This window comes from Triticum dicoccoides, chromosome 6A, assembly GCF_002162155.2.
Source record: "Triticum dicoccoides isolate Atlit2015 ecotype Zavitan chromosome 6A, WEW_v2.0, whole genome shotgun sequence".
Lineage (NCBI taxonomy): Eukaryota > Viridiplantae > Streptophyta > Magnoliopsida > Poales > Poaceae > Triticum > Triticum dicoccoides.
This window is the reverse complement of record NC_041390.1, coordinates 274313309-274338506: the sequence shown is the minus strand read 5'-3', so window position 1 is coordinate 274338506 and position 25198 is coordinate 274313309.

Below are 25198 nucleotides of genomic sequence, written 5' to 3'. Positions count from 1 at the left end.
TAGCTACATCCAATGCACAAGTATGACAATAGTGTTCCCTAGTCGGTGCTTTATAAGAGAAGATGGAGACTCAATGTGACGCCCCGAGACCGATGTGCTAGGTGTCTTCCAGTTATTCACCGACGTTGCCATGTCATTTGCTTGCGTGTTGCATCTTGTCATGTCATCATGTGCATTGCATCATCATGTTTTCAAAACTTGCATTAGTCCGGGTCTCCCAGTTCCTTCCGTTGTCCATTCTGAGCCCAGACACACTTGCACACGCGCGCGGCATGTCTGAAATAGTATTTTATAAGTGGCCAGAAAATGTTCTCGGATTGGGTTGAAAGTTGGCGTGCGTTCTTATTATAGTGTAGATAGACCACGTGTCAAGTTTCATCGCATTCGGAGTTCGTTTGATAGCCCAACAGTTAAACTATAGCGGCATTATAGCCGGTCTAACGTCGGACGTTTTTGGTCTCCGAAAACAGTTGCCGGGCCTCCCTCCCTTCTCTTCTCTCAGCTCGAGACCGTCTACACAATCCACTACCTACCGCCAGGCCTAGCCGAAGCCCTCTCGTCAGCCCGCGGACCTCCTCGCGCGCGCATCCAAAAGCTGTCCTGGACCCGACCCGGATAGTCGTTACCGTTGTGTCCGGATCATCCCCAAACACCTACAAACTGTCTCCGTTTTGTTAATTGGACTATCTAACATATTTTTTCCCGTCCGTCCGATTACGATCGGAGGGACGAGATAGCCCCTAGCCTAACCCACTCGCTAATTCCTAGGGATCCATGCCACCGCTGCCACTACTCCCCATCACATCACCCAGATCCATCGACACCCACCTCCTCTGTTTTCGTGCCTGTCCAACCCCGCTCCTCCTACCGATCCCCATGATCGTTTCTTCCTCGTTGGCCCGCATAGCAGCCAGCCGCAGCGCCTCCCCTCGTTTTCAACCCTGAGCCCAACCGGTGGCCGAGGAGCCAGTGTGCCGAGCTCCCTCGCCGGAGCAGTAGCTCCTACCTTCCCCAGCCTCCTCTGCTCCCATGGCGTCGAGCCCTATGTCTGCTCCTCCTGCATCCTCGTCTCGGTCTAAACCCAGACTGTGCCGCGCCTACCTCCTCCTCTTAATTCTCATGCCCCTCCCCTTTCTTTTTCCCCATATCTCTCACGTCGCCTCCCTGCAGGAACCGTGCAGTGCCGCCGCCCTTGGAACTCCTCCGCCATGGACGCCAGGTCCCAAGGTCCCCGCTGCCTCCGCTTCAATTCGGCAGGAAACAAGACCCGAAGACCTCTCGCGCTTGGATCCGAACGCCACCGAACTCCCTTGTTAACCCCTCCCCATCTTGCCACTCGCCGGAGTCCTCAGTGCCGCCGTGCCCTGCCGCCATGTCCCATTCCCGGCCGCCAAGTCCCACGCCGCCGCTGGTCTTCTTCCTGTCGAGGAGAGGAGGACGACGCCTCTGCCTCGAGTCATTCGACGCGGCCGCGTTGACCTTTCCCCGAGCGAACCAAGCAGGTCGGCCCAGCGCGCCCTGCCGGCCACTCGCTCTCCAGATCTGGGCCAGGCCCGCGGGGTGAGATGCCTTCCCCCAGCACCCGTTACTGCTGGGCCAACCAGATCCGGCCCGTAATGTGTTTTTTTCATAGAACGCTTTACTATTTTTCCAGGGAATGTCAGTTTTGCCGAAAAGCCCCTAGAGTCCATGCATTTAATAAATCACCAACCAGGCATCTTTTGTAAAAGCTTAATATATGAAACTTGCTTAGAATTTTGTGTAGATTAATAATTTGAAACTCTCATCTATGTTTAAAATGGTTAAAATGATGTTTGCCTATATTTTGCCATATTGCCATGTAAAATGCTTTAATTCATAACTTATTAACCGTAGCTCCAAATTTAATAAACTTTATATGTAAATGGGGTAGAATTTTTCCTAGTTTAACATGGTGGAATCACTTTGCATGTTTAACAACTTTAAAGTATGGTTTAGGGCAGAACAGTACCAAACCTTAAAATATGCATATGAGGAGTTTCTGGACTTGTTGTTTGTTGTTCCGGCCTCATTTAAACTTGACTAGATATGTAGTTTTACATTGCTTCACCCTCTTTCCATGCTAACAACATTTAATATAGTTGGGTAAATAAACAAGATTAAACTAAATAAGTCATGTGGTGTTTCGTCAATATGCAACTCGTTGCATATTGTGCTCCACTTAATTTGTAGGATTGTTTGTGCACTTTGCCATGCCATGCTTCATTAAACCGGACATGCATCATGCTTGATTATGCATCATGCCATGTGTATGTGATGTTTGTTCACTATGTTGTTTGCTTTCTTTCCGGTGTACTTCTTCTCGGTAATCCGGTAACGTTGCATTTGTGAGGATACGTTGGCTACGTCTATTTGTCTTCTTCATGGACTCGTTCTTCTTCCTTGCGGGATCTCAGGCAAGATGACCATACCCTCGAAATCACTTCTATCTTTGCTTGCTTAGATGCTCGCTCTTTTTCTATGCCCATGCTATGATACCTACCACTTGCTTATCATGCCTCCCATATTGCCATGTCAAACCTCTAACCCACCTTGTCCTAGCAAACCGTTGTTTGGCTATGTTACCGCTTTGCTCAGCCCCTCTTATAGCGTTGCTAGTTGCAGGTGAAGATGGAGTTTGTTCCATGTTGGAAAATTGATATTTGTTGGGATATCACAATATCTCTTATTTAATTAATGCATCTATATGCTTGGTAAAGGGTGGAAGGCTCGGCCATATGCCTGGTGTTTTGTTCCACTCTTGCCGCCCTAGTTTCCGTCATATCAGTGTTATGTTCCCGGATTTTGTGTTCCTTACACGGTTGGGTTATAATGGGAACCCCTTGACAGTTTGCCTTGAATAAAACTCCTCCCGCAAGGCCCAACATTGGTTTTACCATTTGCCACCTAGCCCTTTCCTTTTCCCTTGGGAGTCGCGCTCCCGAGGGTCATCTTTATTTTACCCTCCCCCCCCCCCGGGCCAGTGCTCCTCTGAGTGTTGGTCCAACCTGTCAGCTGCCGGTGGCCACCAGGGGCAACTCTGGGCTGGTCTACCGGAACCTTGGACAATTCTGTGTGCCCTGAGAATGAGATATGTGCCCTTGCGGGTTTAGTTTTTACCATTGTCGAGATGTCTTGTAACCGGGATTCCGAGTCTGATCGGCTCTTCCTGGGAGAAGGAATATCCTTCGTTGACCGTGAGAGCTTGTGATGGGCTAAGTTGGGACACCCCTGCAGGGTTTTGAACTTTCGAAAGCCGTGCCCGCGGTTATGGGCAGATGGGAATTTGTTAATGTCCAGTTGTAGAGAACTTGAAACCTTATTTTAATTAAAACGCATCAACCACGTGTGTAACCGTGATGGTCTCTTTCCGGCGGAGTCCGGGAAGTGAACACGGTGTTGGAGTTATGCTTGAAAGTAAGTAGTCTAGGATCACTTCTTGATCATAGCTTCACGACCATGCTTTTGCCTTCTCTTCTCGCCCTCATTTGCGTATGTTAGCCACCATATATGCTAGTGCTTGCTGCAGCTCCACCTCATATCTTTTACCCTACCTATAAGCTTAAATAGTCTTGATCGCGAGGGTGTGAGATTGCTGAGTCCCCATGACTCACAGATTCCTTCCAAAACCAGTTTGCGGGTGCCGATGATACCGTGCAGGTGACGCAACCGAGCTCAAGGAGGAGCTCGATGAAGATCGTGTTCGTTATGTTGTTCCATTTCCAGTTGATCAGTAGTGGAGCCCAGTTGGGACGATCGGGGATCTGTGTAGCATTTGGGGTAGTCTTCTTTTATTTTGGTTCCATAGTCAGACCTTGATTGTATCTGTAGGATGTAATGCTTTATTCTTGTATTGTGTGAAGTGGCGATTGTAAGCCAACAATGTATCTCTTTCCCTTATGTATTACATGGGTTGTGTGAAGATTACCTCACTTGCGACATTGCTTACAATGCGGTTATGCCTCTAAGTCGTGCTTCGACACGTGGGAGATATAGCCGCATCGTGGGCGTTACATTCAATAAAAATAAAAATTGCATAAAAGTAAATAGATAGGCCCTTCGCAGAGGGAAGCAGAGATTTGTAGAGGTGCCAGAGCTCATAGATTAAATTGAGAGATAAAATTGTTTTGAGAGGCATGCTTTTCTTGTCAACAAAAACAACCGATAATTCCCAATATCTTTCACTCTAGATAAATCATAGGCGGTTCCCAAACATAAAATAAAGTTTATTTCCTTTTCCACCATTCTTTCACAATCCGTGGCTAGCTGTATCCACATGTGCCTTCCATACCAACACTTTCCAAGGAATTTATTATGAACAATGTATATAATGTTTTTTTCATTTCGAGATTGGGCATCCCTATTACCTGCCACACTCTCGTGCAATGACAAGTGAATAAACACTCATCTTGAGAATAACATACCTAGCATGGAAAATATGGGCCACCCCTGCTGCTTCATGAGCGGTACAGGCCACAAAAAGGAAATTCATTTTGAAAATTAGAGTTGGCACATACAAATTTACTTGGAACGAGATGGCATATAGGTAGGTATGGTGGACTCATTTGGCACAACTTTTGGATTTAAGGAGTTGGATGCACAAGCAGTATTCCCGCTTAGTACAAATGAAGGCTAGCAAATAGATTGAGAAGCGGCCAACCAAAAACCAAAACTATCATAAACGAGCATTGAACATAACTAACACTAAATAATGCACCACATGTCGGTACACTATGAACGGGGCCATTAGTGCCCCGGACTTATGCACTGACGGTGATAGCATCCCTGACAAGAGGCCTTGGTGGGAACCAACTCAAGCTAAAAGAGCGGCTCTTCATGAGATCAAGGAGCGCATCAAGAAGACCAAGACAAGCCACCAAGTTGAAGCTGGCTCTTGCCGGCAAGGCGAGCCCGTCAAGATGAAGGCCTGGCAGGCGCCAAGCCCAACAGGCCATCACCAACCCACCAGTGCTCCACCTCACCAAGAAGATAGTCACCCATCGGTGAGGTGTCGAGCTCGCAGGCGGTTAAGTGAAGCTTCTCGGGCATATGGCAGTCCGCTGGAGGGAAAATTACCTTTATCGACACCCGTCGTAATGGCATGTCAAGCTAATAGGAGGAAGATGAGCAAGCAGTCCGGCAACCTTGCCGGGGATCCCCCTCCCCACGAGACCTAGCGATGCATTTAATGCATTTTTTTCCTAACTAGGAGAGTTAGGTATGATAATTCTATTCCTATCTAATCACCTTGTAAAGACCCTTTTGAAACTGTGGTAACCCCTTGATCAATAAAAGGAGGGCCAAGGCAACCTTTACAAGGGTTCGAACCCATTGCGACTTCACACGTAGGTACTCGTGCAGCTGCCCTCTCCTTGTGACTTGCCGGGAGAGAGTGCTACACGTGCTTGCACACACACACACACACACCCATCAATAAACCAAAGCATGAGTAGGGTTTAACACTTCTCAGCGGCCTGAACCTGGGTAAATCATCATGTCCCTTGTCGTCTTGCTCTTTGCATCGCGTGCACCCCCTCACCGAACCAGCAAAGGGGCAGCCCTGTCCCATAGATTACCGGTTCCACGCCTACATCTTTGGTGTGCCAAGTAGGGGGCTGCGTGTCGACTTCATCAAGTTCAACATCTCCTTCACCTTTCATGGTGCCCAAGAAGAAGGGCTCCATGACGTCGAAGCCATCAACATCCAAACCCCCGCCACACGTGCCTGCGGGTAGCGCACGCAGCGCCGCTGCCACAAGCAATGCGGACGCCGTGGTGGGTGCGGCTAGCACAGGTGGTGTGGTCACCATGCCCACTACGGCGGGAGCAGGCATTTGAGGCGGCGATTGTGCTGTTTTCAAAGTGAGTGCCAGAGTTGGGAGGTATCCTCGGCGACAAGGCATGCCTGATCAACCCGGTCGTTGACGAGCCTATGCCCAATGTCGCGGGCACCCCCCTTACAAGGTTGATGTGATAGCCTGGCTTAATAGGGATGATAGACTACTCATATCAATAAGGAATTCCTTCTTTTCCGGGAGCCCATTCGGACAGAACTCCAAAGTTAAGCATGCTCAACTTGGAGTAGTGTCAGGATGGGTGACCGACCGGGAAGTTGCTCCCGGGTGCGCACGAGTGAGGACAAAGTGCGTAGAAAAGACTAGTATTGATCTATGAGGCCAGTCTAGATCCCGCCAGGAGTAACGACCACCGGCGGGTGTGTCCGGGGCATTACAAGTTGGTATCAGAGCCAGGTTTATGTGATAGCCTGGCTTAATAGGGATGATAGACTACTCATATCAATAAGGAATTCCTTCTTTTCCGGGAGCCCATTCGGACAAAACTCCAAAGTTAAGCGTGCTCAACTTGGAGTAGTGTCAGGATGGGTGACCGACCGGGAAGTTGCTCTCGGGTGCGCATGAGTGAGGACAAAGTGCGGAAAAAAGACTAGTATTGATCTGTGGGGCCAGTCTAGATCCCGCCAGGAGTAACGACCACCGGCGGGTGTGTCCGGGGCGTTACAAGTTGGTATTAGAGCCGACCCTCGCGGTTGCACGGATGGTTGCGGACAGGTGCATGGTCATGTTGTTCATGACGTTTGTGACCCGTCATGGCACCCGACATGGCACATGTACCAGACTGGATGCACAGACGTATGTGCGAAGAGGGAACGTTCCTGTGGCCCGACGAGTGGTTCCTCTGAGTGGGGGTGTATGTGATAGCCTGGCTTAATAGGGATGATAGACTACTCATATCAACAAGGAATTCCTTCTTTTCCGGGAGCCCATTCGGGCAGAACTCCAAAGTTAAGCGTGCTCAACTTGGAGTAGTGTCAGGATGGGTGACCGACTGGGAAGTTGCTCCCGGGTGCGCATGAGTGAGGACAAAGTGCGCAGAAAAGACTAGTATTGATCTATGGGGCCAGTCTAGATCCCGCTAGGAGTAACGACCACCGAAGGGTGTGTCTGGGGCGTTACAGTTGAGTGCCCAGCAACATCGTGGGTCGCCGCAAGTTCGTTGGGTATTCGCCTGGGCTGGCAAGCCCTGCTCGTCACGAGTATGCCACGGCAAGACGTTCACTCCACCTTCCCCAACAGGATTTCCGACGCGTCGTGGTTCTCCGTATGTGCATAATATACAGAGAAAAGGGTCCCGCGCGTGCAAGATTTCCAAGGGAACAAGGAGAAGAACCTTCCACCCCTCACGCTGAGAATTGCGGCGAAAAGGAAAAGCTAAGTTGAAAATTTTCTCAACTCCATTTCCTTGGTTATTTTTCTGTGATTCCCTTGTTTGGGATCAATGTTCGTATAGGAAACCTACATGCGAAGGAACCCTGCCGTAATTATTCGCGCCCTTGTCAGTTTCGAGCCTGGTCAACAGCTCAGGTGGCTGCGTTGAGAACGTCGAAGGGTAACTTGCCAGCGACAGTTCTACCAGGAGGCTACGAGGGGTCAGTTCCAAATGCGCTCGCGGCTAGTATTTGCCCTGGCAAGGTTCCAGCATGCGTAGGGTGCTTAATTATACAAGAACAGAAAGCAGAAAAAAAGAAAGGGATAGCATACATCAATACATGCGATTCAAAGTCATATTATATCACAAAAGTAGCATAAATTTAACATAAGGAGAAATGTTTCTTTCGCATGGCAGCGCAGCGATGAGTGCGATGGCGGGTTCAGTCAGTGCGATTGCCTTGGACCCTACGGATATTGAGGACCTTGTCGGCGATAGGGGCAATGACCTTGTCAATAGCAGTGGCATCTGTGTTTGCCGACAACTTCTTGAAGACGTTGGAGATGCCGAGGCCCGAATTGCGATGAACAAGGCTGACCAACATGGTATAAAGCACGTCGCGGGAAAATTTTCGGGACTCATTGGGGAAGGAAGCATTCTGGTCTTCATGATACGTCTTCAATGCTTTGACCAGACCGCCGAAAAACTTGGTTAATCTAACATTGCCGACCTCATGCTTAGTAGTGGGAAAGCTCCAGGTTCTCATGTCCATGTCTGCGAGCTGCGAAGTGAGGCACTCCGCTATGTCGACCAGCTTGTTCGTCCAGAGGGAGTGCATCTATTGCACTTGATCAAGCTTGCCCTCAGCATCCTACCGGAGGATTTCTTCGGAAGCTAGCTTCTCCACCAAGATCTTTTCCTGCTCCTTGGTGGATTCGAGGATCTCCTCCAGGCCGGCAAGTTTGGACTTCAAGTCCTGGACCGCGTCATTGGAAATGGCAAGTTCCCGGCCTTTGGACGAGATCTGCTTCTGCAGCTCCTCTAGAGTGAGGGAGGTTTTCTGCACCTCGGCCTTGAGGGCCTCGACCTCCTCACCGCTGACAACGAGCTCTTCCTTCAACTTGCCCGCTTGGGCCTCCTGGTCTACCTTGGCGGAAGGAATAGTCATGGCTTCATCAACAATTTCCTTGAGCTTGGCGGTGGCATGTAAAATCTGGGCTTCCATGGCTTCCTTGTGGTCATCCGCCAGCTTTTGGGTCCGCAACTTCACGAACTCTTCAATTGTTGTGTCTTTGCTCTGCAAGGTGGCAGCAATGGTCTGCTCCCAGGTGGCAAGCTCCTTCCCTTTGGCGTTGAGCTTCCCTTCGCACTTCGTCAAATTGTCATCACGGGCTAATGCTTGATACGTCTCCAACGTATCTATAATATTTGATTGTTCCATGCTATTATATTAACTGTTTTGGATGTTTTATATGCATTAATATGCTATTTTATATTATTTTTGGGACTAACCTATTAACCTAGAGCCCAGTGCCAGTTTCTGTTTTTTCCCTTGTTTTTGAGTTTTATAGAAAAGGAATATCAAAAGGAGTCCAAACCAAATAAAACTTTCGCGATGATTTTTCTTGGACCAGAAGACATCTAGAGAACTTGGAGAGGGGTCCAGAAGCTTCCCGAGGAGGCCACAAGCCTCCTAGGCACGCTCAGGAGTTCTCCAACCCTAATCTTTGCACTATGAATTCCCAAATATTCCCAAACCAACAGAAGCGTCCACCAAAATACTTTTCTGCCACCACAAGCCTCTATTCCCGTGAGATCCCATCTTGGGGCCTTTTATGGCACCCTGCGGGAGGGGGATTCGATCACGGAGAGCATCTACATCAACCTTGATGCCCTTCCGATGAAGCGTGAGTAGTTTGTCAAAGACCTACGGGTCCATAGCTAGTAGCTAGATGACTTCTTCTCTCTCTTTGATCTTCAATACAATGTTCTCCTCGATGTTCTTGGAGTTCTATCTGATGTAATATTATTTTGCGGTGTGTTTGTCGAGATCCAATGAATTGTGGATTTGTGATCAGATTATCTATGAATATTATTTGAGTCTTCTTTGAACTCGTTTATGCGTGATTAAATATCTTTGTATTTCTCTTCGAATTATCGGTTTGGTTTGGCCAACTAGATTGGTTTTTCTTGCAATGGGAGAGGTGCTTAGTTTTGGATTCAATCTTGCGGTGTCCTCACCCAGTGAAAAAGTAGGGGTAACGAGGCACATATTATATTGTTCCCATCAAGGATAAAAAATGGGGTTTTCATCATATTGATTGATTTATCCCTCTACATCATGTCATCTTACTTAAGGCGTTACTCCGTTCTTATGAACTTAATACTCTAGATGCATGATGGATAGCTGATGAGGACATCAATACCATTGTTACACCCACATCCCCTGTTGCTATACATACTGGACCAATTACTAGAGCTCGCGCACGCCAATTGAATTATCAGGTACTTTCGTTTCTTGGTAACGATTCTAATGTTCATGAGAATATGATGCTGTCTAAATTGGATACATTTGTTTTGCTTACAAATGAAGGGCCTAGCTTGGACAAGAAAGATGAACCTTGGAGCCAGTTCAAGCATGAAGATGATGGCATGCGCAAGGGGAACAAGAACGGAGTTACAAGTGATGATTCCAGGACTTTGAAGCCACCATAATGAGTGCATGAAGCCTTGGATGAAATATACAAGATGCCACTTCATAAATTTCGTCCAGAGGTTATTCTAGGTGCTGCATCATCTTATTTTTGGGCCAGGCCCATGTAATTTCGAAATACTTGATTATAGGCAGTTTTTAGAGTCCGTATGTGTGGGGAAACAAGAGTAAGGGTTGGTTTCGGACCCCTCCTCCAAGGGCCACGAAATTCCCCCCTCTCTTCTCCATATATACAGCCCTTAGGGCATCGTTTAGAGTTCGGGTTTTGCTTAGATTAAAAGTTCACCATAGCTGCAACTTCGCGTACTTCGTTTGTGTCCAACGACCAGACCAAGACGTCATAGAACCCCACCTTCATTAATAAAGCTTTCTTCTTTTATTCGCAATATCCAGATTGCAATCTCAGTTTCTTGCTTGTTCTTCGTTTGCTCGTAGGAAATAGACCCTCGTGGTCCGGTTGATCGTGCTCCAGCGTGGTCGATAACCCTCGGAAGTTGGTTTAACTATTGCTAAGGCGCGACGTCTTCGCATGTTCGTAGTTGGATCGTCAAAGTCGACTCCCACAAAAAAATGATATCTATCTCATCGAAACATTGGGACACCTTCGCCTCTATCAAGTGGTATCAGATTTCCAGTTTGCTCGGTGAGATTTTACAATTTTTTGTAGTTTAGATCGAGTCTGTTCTTCATACCTACAGTCCACGAAAAAAAAGCCAAAAAAAATTAGGGTTAGTTCATCATATCCGAACCAATCTGATACTTTGCATAGTCTTTTCAGTATTTTTCTTTGTTGCATTTGCGGTTGCATCGTCGTGTCTAGTTGCTGGTCTTAGAGTCTAGTCTTTTAGAGTTTCGAGTTCTGGTCATAAGTTGTCACGCCGCCACCGCGCCATCATCATCACCCCTACCATCTACCACCACCGCTTATCCGCCATCGATCCGTCTCCATATACCATCACCAATCTGTATCCATATACCACCACCAATCCGTATCCATATACCACCACCAATCTGTATCCATATACCACCACCGCTGCCATATCCTACCACCATATATCCACTACCAATCCGAGTTCCTTTTATATTAGGTTTGTTTTCGAGATCCGTCGAATTTCCGATTCATGTTTCCTTGCCTGAGTAGGTTTCAGAAAAAAATCGCAAGCAAAAATATTTTTTCCCTATCCTATTTTTAGGCTTTTCTGAGTCTTTTGAACCACGTGCCATAATAGGGATTTTTGGTCGCACTTTTTCGTCGTTGCTGCCCTGATTTCTGAAAAAAATAGTCAAAAAAAATTCTGTGCCCATCCTATCAGTTTGATGAGGGAAGAGTTTTAGACACTCGCCATCATAGTGATTTTTCGCAAAAAAAATAGAGCGCAAAAAAAAGAGGAGCGCCAAAAAAAACAGAGCGCAAAAAAGTTCCAGAGTGTGCTTTTCCCTTGTTTACATGCAGCGCCGTGATTTTGTTAGTGTTCTAGGCTCGCGTCTCTAGCACGGTCTAGCCTAGGACCAACACAGTACCATCGTTGAGCGTTTATTCAACTTTGCATCTCTGAATTGATTATTGCTGACCCTTTTTGCTACCATATTATAAGCCTTACCAGCTCCACATACATCTATGTCGTGCGTTTAATTTTCCCTGGTAATCGCTCTATCCAAGCTTTGAGAGTTTTGACTATGACGGTTGCCAATCACCGCCTGCTGCTGGGTAAGAACTGGTAAGAATTTGAGATTTGCTTGATGGATTTGTGACACCCACCACCACCTCTTGTTAGTAGTCTGTAGGATCATATTCTTGTGTGATTCTATTGCTGCTAGCCATGGCAGGATCACAAGCCGATGAGACTGACTGGAAGAACATGATGAATAAGGAGTTGCATGATAAATTTCAGCAAATGATGAGTGGACAGGTGCAGGATGTGCTAAATGTTGGAAATATGCCCTAGAGGCAATAATAAAACGGTTATTATTATATTTCTTTGTTCATGATAATTGTCTATTGTTCATGCTATAATTGTGTTATCCGGAAATCGTAATACATGTGTGAATACATAGACCACAACACGTGCCTAGTGAGCCTCTAGTTGACTAGCTCGTTGATCAAAAGATAGTCATGGTTTCCTGACTATGGACATTGGATGTCATTGATAACGGGATCACATCATTAGGAGAATGATATGATGGACAAGACCCAATCCTAAGCATAGCTCAAAGATCGTGTAGTTCGTTTGCTATAGCTTTTCTGAATGTCAAGTATCATTTTCTTAGACCATGAGATTGTGCAACTCCCGGATACCGTAGGAGTGCTTTGGGTGTGCCAAACGTCACAAGGTAACTGGGTGACTATAAAGGTACACTACAGGTATCTCCGAAAGTGTCTGTTGGGTTGGCACGAATCGAGACTGGGATTTGTCACTCCGTATGACGGAGAGGTATCTCTGGGCCCACTCGGTAATGCATCATCATAATGATCTCAATGTGACCAAGTGGTTGATCACGGGATCATGCATTACGGTACGAGTAAAGTGACTTGCCGGTAATGAGATTGAACGAGGTATTGGGATACCGACGATCGAGTCTCGGGCAAGTAACGTACCGATTGACAAAGGGAATTGTATACGGATTGATTGAATCCTCGACATTGTGGTTCATCCGATGAGATCATCGAGGAGCATGTGGGAGCCAACATGGGTATCCAGATCCCGCTGTTGGTTATTGACCGAAGAGTCGTCTCGGTCATGTCTGCGTGTCTCCTGAACCTGTAGGGTCTACACACTTAAGGTTCGGTGACGCTAGGGTTGTTGAGATATTAGTATACGGTAACCCGAAAGTTGTTCAGAGTCCCGAATGAGATCCCGTACGTCACGAGGAGTTCCGGAATGGTCCGGAGGTGAAAATTTATATATAGGAAGTCAAGTTTCGGCCATCGGGAAAGTTTCGGGGGTAATCAGTATTGTACCGGGACCACTGGAAGGGTCCCGGGGGTCCACCGGGTGGGGCCACCTTTCCCGGAGGGCCCCATGGGCTGAAGTGGGAGGGGAACCAGCCCCTAGTGGGCTGGTGCGCCCCCCTTGGGCCTCCCCCTGCGCCTAGGGTTGGAAACCCTAGGGGTGGGGGCGCCCCACTTGGCTTGGGGGGCAAGCCACCCCCTTGGCCGCCGCCCCCCCTTGGAGATTGGATCTCCTAGGGCCGGCGCCCCCTAGGGAACCTATATATAGTGGGGGGAGGGAGGGCAGCCGCACCCTAGCCCCTGGCCTCTCCCTCTCCCTCCCGTGACACTCCTCCCTCTCCCTATGCTTGGCGAAGCCCTGCCGAGATCACCGTTGCTTCCACCACCATGCCATCGTGCTGCTGGATCTTCATCAACCTCTCCTTCCCCTTGCTGGATCAAGTTGGAGGAGACGTCTTCCCAACCGTACGTGTGTTGAACGTGGAGGTGCCGTCCGTTCGGCGCTAGGTTATCGGTGATTTGGATCACGACGAGTACGACTCCATCAACCCCGTTCTCTTGAACGCTTCCGCGCGCGATCTACAAGGGTATGTAGATACACTCCCCTCTCCCTCGTTGCTAGATGACTCCATAGATTGATCTTGGGGATGTGTAGAAAATTTTAAAATTCTACTACGTTCCCCAACAGTGGCATCATGAGCTAGGTCTATGTGTAGTTTCTATGCACGAGTAGAACACAAAGCAGTTGTGGGCGTCGATATTGTCAATTTGCTTGCCGTTACTAGTCTTATCTTGATTCGGAGGCATCGTGGTATGAAGCGGCCCGGACCGACCTTACACGTATGCTTACGTGAGACTGGTTCCACCTATTGACATGCACTAGTTGCATAAGGTGGCTGGAGGGTGTCTGTCTCTCCCACTTTAGTCAGATCGGATTCGATGAAAAGGGTCCTTATGAAGGGTAAATAGAAATTGGCATATCACGTTGTGGTTTTGGCGTAGGTAAGAAACGTTATTTCTAGAAACCTATAGCAGCCACGTAAAAACTTGCAACAACAATTAGAGGACGTCTAACTTGTTTCTGCAGCATGTGCCGTGTGATGTGATATGGCTAAAAGGATGTGATGAATGATATATGTGATGTATGAGATTTATCATGTTCTTGTAATAGGAATCACGACTTGCATGTCGATGAGTATGACAACCGGCAGGAGCCATAGGAGTTGTCTTTATTTATTTATGACCTGTGTGTCAACAGAAACGTCATGTAATTACTTTACTTTATTGCTAAAGCGTTAGCCATAGTAGTAGAAGTAATAGATGACGAGACAACTTCAAGAAGACACGATGATGGAGATCATGATGATGGAGATCATGGTGTCATGCCGGTGACAATGATGATCATGGAGCCTCGAAGATGGAGATCAAAAGGAGCAAATGATATTGGCCATATCATGTCACTATTTGATTGCATGTGATGTTTATCATGTTTTGCATCTTATTTGCTTAGATCGATGGTAGCTTAAATAAGATGACCCCTCGTAATAATTTCAAGAAAGTGTTCCCCCTAACTGTGCACCGTTGCGAAGGTTCGTTGTTTCGAAGCACCACGTGATGATCAGGTATGATAGATTCTAACGTTCGAATACAACAGGTGTAAGCCAGATTTACACACGCAATACACTTAGGTTTACTTGATGAGCCTAGCATGTACAAACATGGCCTCGGAACATAGAAGACCGAATGGTCGAGCATGAGTCGTATAGAAGATACGATCAACATGAAGATGTTCACCGATGTTGACTAGTCCATCTCACGTGATGATCGGACACGGCCTAGTTGACTCGGATGATGTTTCACTTAGATGACTAGAGGGATGTCTATCTGAGTGGGAGTTCATTGAGTAATTTGATTAGATGAACTTAATTATCATGAACTTAGTCTAAAATCTTTACAGTATGTCTTGTAGATCAAATGGCCCACACTAATGTTGCCCTCAACTTCAACGTGTTCCTAGAGAAAACCAAGCTGAAAGATGATGGCAGCAACTATACGGACTGGGTCCGGAACCTGAGGATCATCCTCATAGCTGCCAAGAAAGATTATGTCCTAGAAGCACCGCTAGGTGATGCACCCATCCCAGAGAACCAAGACGTTATGAACGCTTGGCAGTCACGTGCTGATGATTACTCCCTCGTTCAGTGCGGCATGCTTTACAGCTTAGAACCGGGGCTCCAAAAGCATTTTGAGAGACACGGAGCATATGAGATGTTCGAAGAGCTGAAAATGGTTTTCCAAGATCATGCCCGGGTCGAGAGATATGAAGTCTCCGACAAGTTATTCAGCTGTAAGATGGAGGAAAATAGTTCTGTCAGTGAGCACATACTCAAAATGTCCGGGTTGCATAACCGCTTGACTCAGCTGGGAGTTAATCTCCGGGATGACGCGGTCATTGACAGAATCCTTCAGTCGCTTCCACTGAGCTACAAGAGCTTTGTGATGAACTTCAATATGCAGGGGATGGAAAAGACCATTCCTGAGGTATATTCAATGCTGAAATCAGCAGAGGTGGAAATCAAAAAGGTACATCAAGTGTTGATGGTGAATAAAACCACTAAGTTCAAGAAAGGCAAGGGTAAGAAGAACTTCAAGAAGGACGGCAAGGGAGTTGCCGTGCCCGGTAAGCAAGCTGCCGGGAAGAAGCCAAAGAATGGACCCAAGCTCGAGACTGAGTGTTTTTATTGCAAGGGAAGTGGTCACTGGAAGCGGAACTACCCCAAATACTTAGCGGACAAGAAGGCCGGCAACACTAAAGGTATATGTGATATACATGTAATTGATGTGTACCTTACCAGTTCTCGTAGTAGCTCCTCAGTATTTGATACCGGTGTGGTTGCTCACATTTGTAACTCAAAGCAGGAGCTACGGAATAAGCGGAGACTGGCGAAGGACGAGGTGACGATGCGCGTCGGGAATGGTTCCAAGGTCAACGTGATCGCCGTCGGCACGCTACCTCTACATTTACCTATGGGATTAGTTTTAAACCTCAATAATTGTTATTTAGTGCCAGCTTTGAGCATGAACATTGTATTAGGATCTCGTATAATTCGAGATGGCTACTCATTTAAATCCGAGAATAATGGTTGTTCTATTTATATGAGAGATATGTTTTATGGTCATGCTCCGCTGGTGAATGGTTTATTCTTAATGAATCTCGAGCGTAATGTTACACATATTCATAGTGTGAATACCAAAAGATGTAAGGTTGATAATGATAGTCCCACATACTTGTGGCACTGCCGCCTTGGTCACATAAGTGTCAAACGCATGAAGAAGCTCCATGCCGATGGACTTTTGGAGTATCTTGATTACGAATCATTTGACACGTGCGAACCATGCCTCATGGGTAAAATGACCAAGACTCCGTTATCAGGAACAATGGAGCGAGCAACCAACTTATTGGAAATCATACATACTGATGTGTGCGGTCCAATGAGTGTTGAGGCTCGCGGTGGCTATCGTTATGTTCTCACCCTCACTGATGACTTGAGTAGATATGGGTATGTCTACTTAATGAAACACAAGTCTGAGACCTTTGAAAAGTTCAAGGAATTTCAGAGTGAGGTTGAGAATCAACGTGACAAGAAAATCAAGTTCTTGCGATCAGATCGTGGGGGAGAATACTTGAGTCACAAATTTGGCACACACTTAAGGAAATGTGGAATAGTTTCACAACTCACGCCGCCTGGAACACCTCAGCGTAATGGTGTGTCCGAACGTCGTAATCGCACTCAATTGGATATGGTGCGATCTATGATGTCTCTTACCGATTTACCGCTGTCATTTTGGGGCTATGCTTTAGAGACTGCCGCATTCACTTTAAATAGGGCTCCGTCGAAATCCGTTGAGACGACACCGTATGAATTATGGTTTGGGAAGAAACCTAAGCTGTCGTTTCTAAAAGTTTGGGGATGTGATGCTTATGTCAAGAAACTTCAACCTGAAAAGCTCGAACCCAAATCGGAAAAATGCGTCTTCATAGGATACCCTAAAGAAACTATTGGGTATACCTTCTACCTCAGATCCGAAGGCAAGATCTTTGTTGCCAAGAATGGGTCCTTTCTAGAGAAAGAGTTTCTCTCAAAATAAATAAGTGGGAGGAAAGTAGAACTAGATGAAGTATTACCTCTTGAACTGGTAAGTGGCGCAGCTCAAGAAAATGTTCGTGAGGTGCCTGCACCGACTAGAGAGGAAGTTAATGATGATGATCATGAAACTTCAGATCAAGTTACTACTGAACTTCGTAGGTCCACCAGGACACATTCCGCACCAGAGTGGTACGGCAACCCTGTCTTGGAAATCATGTTGTTAGACAATGGTGAACCTTCAAACTATGAAGAAGCAATGGCGGGCACGGATTCCGACAAATGGCTGGAAGCCATGAAATCTGAGATAGGATCCATGTATGAAAACGAAGTATGGACTTTGACTGACTTGCCCGATGATCGGCGAGCCATAGAAAATAAATGGATCTTTAAGAAGAAGACAGACACAGATGGTAATGTAACCATCTATAAAGCTCGGCTTGTCGCTAAGGGTTATCGACAAGTTCAAGGGGTTGACTATGATGAGACTTTTTCACCCGTAGCGAAGCTGAAATCCATCCAAATCATGTTAGCAATTGCCGCATTCTATGATTATGAGATATGGCAAATGGACGTCAAAACGGCATTCCTTAATGGTTTCCTTAAGGAAGAATTGTATATGATGCAGCCGGAAGGTTTTGTCGATCCTAAGAATGCTGACAAGGTGTGCAAGCTCCAACGCTCGATTTATGGGCTGGTGCAAGCATCTCGGAGTTGGAACATTCGTTTTGATGAGATGATCAAAGCGTTTGGGTTTACGCAGACTTATGGAGAAGCCTGCATTTACAAGAAAGTGAGTGGGAGCTCTGTAGCATTTCTCATATTGTATGCGGATGACATACTGTTGATGGGAAATGATATAGAATTCTTGGAAAGCATAAAGGCCTACTTGAACAAGTGTTTTTCAATGAAGGATCTTGGAGAAGCTGCTTATATATTAGGCATCAAGATCTATAGAGATAGATCGAGACGCCTCATTGGTCTTTGACAGAGTACATACCTTGACAAGATATTGAAGAAGTTCAAAATGGATCAGTCAAAGAAGGGGTTCTTGCCTGTATTGCAAGGTACGAGATTGAGCACGGCTGAATGCCCGACCACGGCAGAAGATAGAGAAAAGATGAGTGTCGTCCCCTATGCCTCGGCCATAGGGTCTATCATGTATGCTATGCTGTGTACCAGACCTGATGTAAACCTTGCCGTAAGTTTGGTAGGAAGGTACCAAATAATCCCGGCATGGAACACTAGACAGCGGTCAAGAATATCCTGAAGTACCTGAAGAGGACTAAGGATATGTTTCTCGTTTATGGAGGTGACGAAGAGCTCGTCGTAAAGGGTTACGTCGATGCTAGCTTCGACACAGATCTGGATGACTCTAAGTCACAAACCGGATACGTGCATATTTTGAATGGTGGGGCAGTAAGCTGGTGCAGTTGTAAGCAAAGCGTTGTGGCGGGATCTACATGTGAAGCGAAGTACATGCTAGCCTCGGAGGCAGCACAAGAGGCAATACTCTCTTCTGTGACAACACTGGAGCTATTTCCCTTGCCAAGGAGCCCAGGTTTCACAGGAAGACCAGGCATATCAAGCGTCGCTTCAACTCCATTCGTGAAAGTGTTCAAAATGGAGACATAGATATTTTTAAAGTACATACGGACCTGAATGTGGCAGATCCGTTGACTAAACCTCTCCCTAGAGCAAAACATGATCAACACCAAAACTGCATGGGTGTTCGATTCATCACAATGTAACTAGACTATTGACTCTAGTGCAAGTGGGAGACTGTTGGAAATATGACCTAGAGGCAATAATAAAATGGTTATTATTATATTTCTTTGTTCATGATAATTGTCTATTGTTCATGCTATAATTGTGTTATCCGGAAATCATAATACATGTGTGAATACATAGACCACAACACGTCCCTAGTGAGCCTCTAGTTGACTAGCTCGTTGATCAAAAGATAGTCATGGTTTCCTGACTATGGACATTGGATGTCATTGATAACGGGATCACATCATTAGGAGAATGATATGATGGACAAGACCCAATCCTAAGCATAGCTCAAAGATCATGTAGTTCGTTTGCTATAGCTTTTCCGAATGTCAAGTATCATTTCCTTAGACCATGTGATTGTGCAACTCCCGAATACCGTAGGAGTGCTTTGGGTGTGCCAAACGTCACAACGTAACTGGGTGACTATAAAGGTACACTACAGGTATCTCCGAAAGTGTCTGTTGGATTGGCACGAATCGAGACTGGGATTTGTCACTCCGTATGACGGAGAGGTATCTCTGGGCCCACTCGGTAATGCATCATCATAATGAGCTCAATGTGACCAAGTGGTTGATCACGGGATCATGCATTACCGTACGAGTAATGTGACTTGCCGATAACGTGATTGAACGAGGTATTGGGATACCGACGATCGAGTCTCGGGCAAGTAACGTACCGATTGACAAAGGGAATTGTATACGAATTGATTGAATCCTCGACATCATGGTTCATCCGATGAGATCATCAAGGAGCATGTGGGAGCCAACATGGGTATCCAGATCCCGTTGTTGGTTATTGACCGGAGAGTCGTCTCGGTCATGTCTGCGTGTCTCCCGAACCCATAGGGTCTACACACTTAAGGTTCGGTGACGCTAGGGTTGTTGCGATATTAGTATACGGTAACCCGAAAGTTGTTTGGAGTCCCGGATGATATCCCGGACGCAACGAGGAGTTCCGGAATGGTCCGGAGGTGAAGATTTATATATAGGAAGTCAAGTTTCGGCCATCGGGAAAGTTTCGGGGGTAATCGGTATTGTACCGGGACCACCGGAAGGGTCCCGGGGGTCCACCGGGTGGGGCCACATATCCCAGAGGGCCCCATGGGCTGAAGTGGGAGGGGAACCAGCCCCTAGTGGGTTGCTGCGCCCCCCTTGGGCCTCCACCTGCGCCTAGGGTTGGAAACCCTAGGGGTGCGGGGCACCCCACTTGGCTTGGGGGGCAAGCCACCCCCTTGGCCGCCGCCCCCCCTTGGAGATTGGATCTCCTAGGGACGGCGCCCCCCTAGGGACCCTATATATAGTGGGGGGAGGGAGGGCAGCCGCACCCTAGCCCCTGGCCTCTCCCTCTCCCTCCCGTGACACTCCTCCCTCTCCCTGTGCTTGGCGAAGCCCTGCCGAGATCACCGTTGCTTCCACCACCACGCCGTCGTGCTGCTGGATCTTCATCAACCTCTCCTCCCCCTTGCTAGATCAAGTTGGAGGATACGTCTTCCCAACCGTACGTGTGTTGAACGCGGAGGTGCCGTCCGTTCGGCGCTAGGTCATCGGTGATTTGGATCACGACGAGTACGACTCCATCAACCCCGTTCTCTTGAACGCTTCCGCGCGCGATCTACAAGGGTATGTAGATGCACTCCCCTCTCCCTCATTGCTAGATGACTCCATAGATTGATCTTGGTGATGCGTAGAAAATTTTAAAATTCTGCTACGTTCCCCAACACTAAACAGATTTGAAGAGGCCATGGAGAAGATAGATGGCATGGAGAAGATGTTCAAAACAAAGCTCGATAACAAGTTTAATGAATTGCTCGCGCGTCTTCTACCACCACCACCGGCTGCACCTAACGCACCTCTACAACAACAACAACAATGTCGCTTTCCAAATCAAGTGGGACGAGCACAACGCGTTCCCATTGACCCTGGGCAAAATTCTGGTGCCGCTGTTGATGCTTCTATCGCTCCTGCTGCTACTGCAGAGGTGGAGGACCATTACGAGGATGAGGTTGATCAAAATCAGAACTACGTGCAACACCAGCACCACCACCACCAGGTCGTCCTCAGGTATATCATCGCAACGGTAGGGCAACACCACCATATGAGGTACGAGATCATGACCATCTTCCTAAACTGAAATTGAATATTCCACCATTTGAGCGTAGATATGTTCCAGATATATATCTTACTTTTGAGTTAGAAACTGAACAATGTTTTACATGTTTACAATATCCTGAGGAGAGACGTGTTCCTGCTGCTGTTTGTGCTTTCACTAGCTTCGCATGTGTTTGTTGGTCTGAACATTGTAGATTATATCCTATTCCAACCACTTGGGCTGCTTTGAAAACTGCTATGCGTACTCTTTGGGTTCCACCATATTATGAACGTGAATTACTTCAAAAATTGCAGCGTTTAAGACAAAGAAAAAATTCTATAGAAGAATATTATCAGGAATTACAAACTGGCATGATTAGATGTGGTATTGTTGAGGCGAATGAAGCTATGCTTGCACGTTTTATGGGTGGATTAAATAGAGAGATTCAGACCATTCTAGAGTATAAGGAGTATACTAATATCACTCGTTTATTCCATCTTGCTTGTAAAGCTGAACGTGAAGTGCAGGATCGACAGGCATTGGCATGAACTAACTTTTCTGCAGATCGATCTTCATCATGGACACCATGTGCATCCTCTACTTCCACTACACCAACACCTCTATCAGGTGCCACCTCCAGCCATGATACAAGAAAGCAGGCACAACCACCACTATCTGCTAAGAGCACACCTGCCGGGCCTGCACAGAGCTCTTCTTATTCCATGGCATCAACAGGGCACACAAGTGATATTATTTGTCGTTGTTGTAAGGGAAGAGGAAATTTTAGGAGAGAATGCAAATCTCAGCGTGTGATGATTGCTACTGAGGATGGTGGGTATGAGTCCGCTAGTGACTATGATGAGGAGACTTTGGCTCTTATTACACATGAAGAATGCGGTGGAGATGATTCTGACCATGAGACGCAATACATGGCTGCTGAAGATGCTGATAGGTATGAATGTTTAGTTGTTCAACGTGTTTTGAGTGTGCAGGTTACACAAGCTGAGCAAAATCAGAGGCATAATTTGTTCCATACAAAGGGAGTTGTGAAGGAACGTTCTGTTCACGTCATCATAGATGGAGGGAGCTGCAACAACTTGGCTAGCCTGGAGATGGTGGAGAAGTTATCTCTCACCACAAGACCCCATCCAATGGTTCAACAACAGCGGCAACGTTAAGGTAACACATACTGTTCGTGTGCATTTTAGTATCTCTACATATCCTGATTATGTTGATTGTGATGTGGTACCCATGCAAGCATGTTCCTTATAACTTGGTAGACCATGGCAATTTGATAAAAATTATGTACACCATGGTAGAAATAATCAGTATACTCTTGTTCATAAGGATAGCCATATTACTTTGCTTCCTATGACTCCTGAATCCATTTTGAAAGATGTTATTAATAGAGCTAATAAAGCAAACCAGGAGAAAAATAAGAGTGAAAATCAGATTGTGGCAAAAGAATTTGAGCAACAAATGAAACCTAATAATAAACCATCTAGTGTTGCTTCTGAAATTAAATTGAAAAGTGCATGTTTACTTGCCACAAAATCTGATATTGGTGAGCTAGATTTCAACAAATCTATTTGCTATGCTTTTGTGTGCAAAGAGGCATTATTTTCATTCGAGGACGTGCCTTCCTCTTTGCCCCCTGCTGTCACTAACATTTTGCAGGAGTTCGCCGACGTCTTCCCACAAGACGTGCCACCGGGATTACCACCTATTCGAGGGATTGAGCTTCAAATTGACTTAATTCCCGGTGCATCGCTACCCAACTGTGCACCATACCATACCAATCCAGAGGAGACGAAGGAGATTATGCGTCAAGTCCAGGAGCTACTCGACAAATGTTACATACGCGAATCTCTTAGTCCTTGTGTTGTTCCTATTATACTAGTGCCTAAAAAGGATGGTACGTTGCGTATGTGTGTTGATTGTAGAGGCATTAATAATATTACTATTCATTATCGCCATCCTATTCCTAGGCTAGATGATATGCTCGATGAATTGAGTGGCTCTACAATTTTCTCCAAAGTTGATTCGCGTAGTGGATACCATCAAATTCGTATGAAATTGGGAGATGAATGGAAAATGACATCTAAAACTAAGTTTGGTTTATATGAGTGGTTACTCATGCCTTTTGGGTTAACTAATGCACCTAGTACTTTCATGAGACTAATGAACGAAGTTTTACGTGCTTTCATTGGACAATTTGTGGTAGTCTATTTTGATGATATACTGATTTATAGCAAATCTTTGGAGGAACATTTGGAACATTTACGTGCTGTTTTTATTGCTCTACGTGATGCATGTTTGTTTGGTAACCTTGGGAAGTGCACCTTCTGCACCGACCGAGTATCTTTTCTTGGCTATGTTGTTACTCCACAGGGAATTGAAGTTGATAAAGCCAAGATTGAAGCTATTGAGAGTTGGCCGGACCCAAAACGGTCACACAAGTGAGTAGTTTTCTTGGCCTTGCTGGTTTCTATAGGCATTTTGTGAGAGATTTCAGCACCATTGCTGCACCTCTCAACGAGCTTACAAAGAAGGATGTGCATTTTGTTTGGGGTACCCCATAGGAAGAAGCCTTCACGCTATTGAAAGATAAGTTGACACATGCTCCTTTACTCCAACTTCCTGATTTTAATAAGACTTTTGAGCTTGAATGTGATGTTAGTGGAATTGGATTAGGAGGTGTGTTGTTACAAGATGGCAAACCTGTTATTATTGAGTGGGCCTAGTCTGAACTATTCTACTTACGATAAAGAATTATATGCTCTTGTTCGAACCTTAGAAACATGTCAACATTATGGCCCAAGGAATTTGTTATACATTCTGATCATGAATCTTTGAAACACATTAAAAGTCAAGCATAACTAAACCATAGACATGCTAAATGGGTTGAATTCATTGAGACTTTCCCTTATGTCATTAAACACAAGAAGGGTAAAGAAAATATTATTGTTGATGCATTGTCTCATCGTTATACTATGCTTTCACAGCTTGACTTTAAAATATTTGGTTTGGAGACCATCAAAGATCGATATGTGCATGATGCTGAATTTAAAGATGTATTGCAGAATTGTAAGGAAGGGAGAACTTGAAACAAGTTCGTTCTTAACGATGGATTTGTGTTTCGTGCTAACAAGCTATGCATTCCAGCTAGCTCCGTTCGTCTTTTGTTGTTGCAGGAGGTGCATGGAGGAGGATTAATGGGACACTTTGGCGTCAAGAAGACGGAGGATATACTTGCTACACATTTCTTTTGGCCAAAGATGAGACGTGATGTTGAGCGTTTTGTTGCTCGCTGCACTACATGTCAAAAAGCTAAGTCACGACTCAATCCTCATGGTTTATATATGCCTTTGCCTGTACCTAGTATTCCTTGGGAGGATATATCTATGGACTTTGTTTTAGGTTTACCTAGAACAAAGAAGGGGAGGGATAGCATATTTGTTGTCGTGGATAGATTTTCGAAAATGGCACACTTCATACCATGTCATAAAAGCGATGATGCTGTTAATGTTGCTGATTTGTTCTTTCGTGAAATTATTCGCTTGCATGGTGTGCCAAATACTATTGTTTCAAATCATGATACTAAATTTCTTCACCACTTTTGGAGATGTTTATGGGCTAAGTTGGGGACTAAACTGCTTTCTAGTACTACTTGCCACCCCCAAATTGATGGACAAACTGAAGTAGTCAATAGAACATTGTCTACTATGCTTAGGGCTTTTTGAAGAATAATAAGAAAATGTGGGAAGAATGGTTGCCTCATATTGAATTTGCTTATAATCGTTCATTGCATTCTACAACTAATATGTGCCCTTTTGAAATTGTGTATGGTTTCCTACCTCGTGCACCTATTGATTTGTTGCCTCTTCCATCTTCAGAGAAGGTTAATTTTGATGCTAAAGAATGTGTTGAATTGATTTTAAAAATGCACGAGTTAACTAAGGAAAACATTGAGCGTATGAATGCTAAATATAAACTTGCTGGAGATAAGGGTAGAAAACATGTTGTGTTTGCACCTGGAGATCTTGTTTGGTTACATTTGCGTAAGGATAGATTTCCTAATTTGCGCAAATCAAAGCTAATGCCACGTGCTGATGGTCCTTTTAAGGTGTTAGAGAAAATAAATGATAATGCATATACACTTGAGCTGCCTGCAGATTTTGGGGTTAGTCCCACTTTTAACATTGCAGATTTGAAGCCTTGTGTGAGGAAGATGAGCTTTTGTCGAGGATGACTTCATTTCAAGAAGGGGAGGATGATGAG